Source organism: Nelumbo nucifera, chromosome 1 (genome assembly GCF_055504915.1).
Source record: "Nelumbo nucifera cultivar China Antique chromosome 1, China Antique-T2T, whole genome shotgun sequence".
In the NCBI taxonomy this organism is placed as follows: domain Eukaryota; kingdom Viridiplantae; phylum Streptophyta; class Magnoliopsida; order Proteales; family Nelumbonaceae; genus Nelumbo; species Nelumbo nucifera.
Window position 1 is genome coordinate 59374315 of NC_142649.1, and position 3693 is coordinate 59378007.

A 3693-nucleotide genomic window follows, 5' to 3' on the forward strand; every position below is an offset into this window, starting at 1 on the left:
ATTGTTTTATAGTTTGATTCATGGTTAGCTTTTCAATGTTTGCTTCTACATTGTTTATCTAGAGCAAAGCAACCTAGAGTTAAACCACATTCTTGTATGGAAGAAAAGTTCATGTGTTTTTATGCACGAAGCTAAAATCTCAAATTGACAAAGCAAGGGATGAACAAAATTAAATGAAGACATTGTGGGTAGAAGTATAGTGCACATTTAAATGGTGCGTACCAAAGTTCAAAGAGGTTTGGGACCTTTATAGGAAAGAAGAACTTTCTTTTGTTAATCAATAGAGTTCATTAAGCAATAATTTAAAATACAAAGAGGAAAAAAAGAAACAAAGCACAACCAAGAAAACACTAAGATATTAACTAGAGATGAGATCTTCTCGAATAAAGTTTGAAAGCCAATGCGGGCAAGTGTCCTTCCAAGAACCAGGCAAAATAAACCTTTTTTGAGCTTACCAGAACTAAGAACAAAATATAAATTGAAAAAGCAGAGGTGCTTAAAAACACTTAAGTGAGCAACCTCAATGACCGAATGTATTTATAGATTGAGTTATAGAGTTCTATTTACAATTAAACTAAGAGTTCTAGTTAATATAAAATTACAACATGATAAAGGTTGTCATTATTCGATTGCATCAAGGGTGCTATTTGGTTTAGAAGCCTATTGAGATTGATCCATTGAATGTGAGCTATCATTGGACATGTCAGCACACAATATGCCAATAGGCCCCCTTAAGTGAAGATGGCGTGGAAGGACAATGAACTTGGAGTAGAGAAATGAAAACCACTATTTACTAAGTGGCTTGCTGAGCACATCAGCAATCATCTGGTTTTCTATAGTAATGTGACAAAGAATGAGTCACCTCTAAAGTACCAGATAATGAATAAAGTGGAAGTGATATTCCACATATTTGGTACATGTGTGAAAAACAAGGTGCATATCAAGATAATTAGCAGCAATGTTTTGTTACACCATAAGATAGGTGGCGAGGAAGGTACATGATAGCTATAATTATATAACCCTAGCAAGTGCACTAGTTATCAAGTAGTATAAAGATATCATTCCCTCGAGGATTTAACAAAATAAGTACTAGAACTATATCTTCCCTTAATTATTTGGACAACCAAATTTTGGATTTAACAATAGTAACTACTGAAAATTAAAGATAGAAAAAAAAAGAAAAGAAATAAAAGCAAAGGCAATCAATGACTGAACTTGCAATGATTTAATTGGAAGCACCAGGACTATTTGATGAGAATAAAAGTTATTATATTTTTATCCCCAAATATTCTGTCTTCTATACTAAATTAGTATTTAATTGGACTCATATTTCTTTTATTTCGGTTCAGGGCATGAAATAAGGCATCAGGAGAAAAAAAAGGCAAATCAGATGATTTTTCATAGTTTCGGCACTGTTCAGTAATCTGGGCCTCACTCGCGTATCCAAGATCCGATTGGGCTGATTCAAGACTCACTGAAAAGATAAGAGAAAAAGCCACAACATTCATGTTTTGGGATTTCACAGATTCAGCCTGCATCAAAGTCAAATCTGGGCCCGAAGTCGGGGCAAATTCGTAAGAAGGCCCAATCCGCAGCTGAAGCCCAACTTGCAGAAAAGCCTAGCAGCAGCCCAATTCGCAGAGGAGGCCTGATAGGAATCCAAGAACAAGAAACTAAGAAGAGTCTTATCAGATCTAAATTTATGATGTAATCCCAGAAAGATAAAGAGATTGAGTTCATTAGATAAAGAGGTAAGAGTAGGATTAGACTAGGACTTTCTATTTTTGAAAGATCAACTTCAAGAAAGAGTAGGAGACCACCCCTTCCCCTTTAAGCTATATAAAGGGATAGGGGGCGGACTAGAGAGGTATCAAGAAGGAGAGGAGCAATCAGTCAAGAAAGCGAGAAGACTGCAAGAAGGAGGTAGCGGCAAGGAGAAGAGGATATCTCAAATCCAAGGGCGACCCCATGAGTTCTTTCTTTCCTCTTGTTTGCTTTATTTCCTCTACTATGAATTGATTTATCTGTAGCTAGGGTTGTGGAAAGCCTAATCATATCAATGAATATATTTTTATTCTGATTGATCCAAGATCGTGATTTCCATATACTCTATGAGTTATCTTGCTTACTGCTATTAGGAGTGACCATCTCTTAATTGATTAGGCGTATGCGAATGAATCGAGAGAGGAATTCATATAACTGACCACATAATTCATGGTGTGAATTGAATGGTATATATGGGTATATACACATGATTCATCTGAATATAATAGTTTATCCTTGAACTTAATGCATTTCTATCTTGAGAACTCTAGTTGAGAGATCGAAGGGTTACTTGATAGGAGTAGTTTTAGTATATCTCGAGAGAGAATATTAAATAAAACCGGAAAGACTTCAGCTTATGGGAATGACAAATTATCTTGGGTAATGTCATACATTAGTATTCATTGGAATGGTTAGGCGGACCAAAAGTCCTAGCGAATTCAATCAATCGTTACATACTTCAGTATTAGTTACTTCTGCTCTTGTTTCCTTTTTCTGCTTTTCATTAGTACTTATTCTCAAATCTAAAATTTGATTGTCCAAATAATTAAGGAAGGTTGTAGTTCTAAAACTTATTTTGTTAAATCTTCGTAGTAACGATATTTTTTTAAACTACTTGATAAATAGTGTACTTGCTAGGGTTATAATTATAGCTATCAAGTTTTTGGCGCCGTTGCCGGGGATTTAATCCTAAAGTAATATTAAAACTTGTTAACCTTGGTTAATTTGGACTTTTTATTTCTGTTTCTATTTTTATTTTTATTTTACTTGTCCGAATTTCTGCTGTGTTCAGATTCACTAGTGCATGGCACGCACTAGACAAGAAGGACTAGCAGAATTCGATCCTGAAATAGAGAGGACCCTTCGCTTGTTGCAAAGAGCCAATAGAGGTAAGACAAGAGAGGAGGTTGATATTGGCGAACCAGCAATAGAGATTAAAGAAGAGATGGCAGAAGCAAATCGCACCCTCTTGGACTATGCCTGTCCAAACATTGATGGGGCGACTTCCAGTATTTGCAAGCCCATAATTCATACTAGTAATTTCGAAATCAAGCCTGCAATCATCCAGATGATTCAGATAAGTATCCAGTTTAGTGGGTTGCCAAGTGATGACCCTAATGCACACATTATTAACTTCCTAGAAATATGTGATACATTTAAACATAATGGAGTTAGTGATGATGCTATTAGGCTTAGATTATTTCCGTTTTTATTGCGTGATAGAGCTAAAGATTGGCTTAACTTACTCCCTGCAGAAAGTATCACCACTTGGAATGATGTAACCCAAAAATTCTTGGCTAAGTATTTCCCACCCTCTAAAATAGCAAAATTAATTAATGATATCACTACTTTTGCTCAATTTGAGAGGGAATCTTTGTATGAAGCATGGGAACGATTCAAAGAGATGCTTAGGAAGTGTCCTCACCATGGGATACCAACTTGGCATCAAATTCAGACTTTTTATAATGGTATTACCCCCTCTAATTGATCCTTTATTGATGCAGCTGCAAGTGACACAATCATGAGAAAAACACCGGAGGAAGCTTATGACCTAGTGGAGGAGATGATGTCGAACAACTACCAGTGGAGTAGTGACCGAACCAATCAGAGGGGAGTACACCATATCAATTCCCTTGCAGCCATATCTGC

At 36.1% G+C, this 3693-nt stretch overlaps 1 non-coding gene across 1 annotated transcript; it reads right to left on the reverse strand.

Annotated features, from left to right (window-relative positions):
- Positions 1-3370: 3370 nt before the first annotated feature.
- Positions 3371-3477, reverse strand: LOC148803323 (small nucleolar RNA R71). The gene has a single exon (XR_016081620.1). It is a non-coding gene; the product is annotated as a small nucleolar RNA R71 (small nucleolar RNA).
- Between the last annotated feature and the right edge of the window lie 216 nt (positions 3478-3693).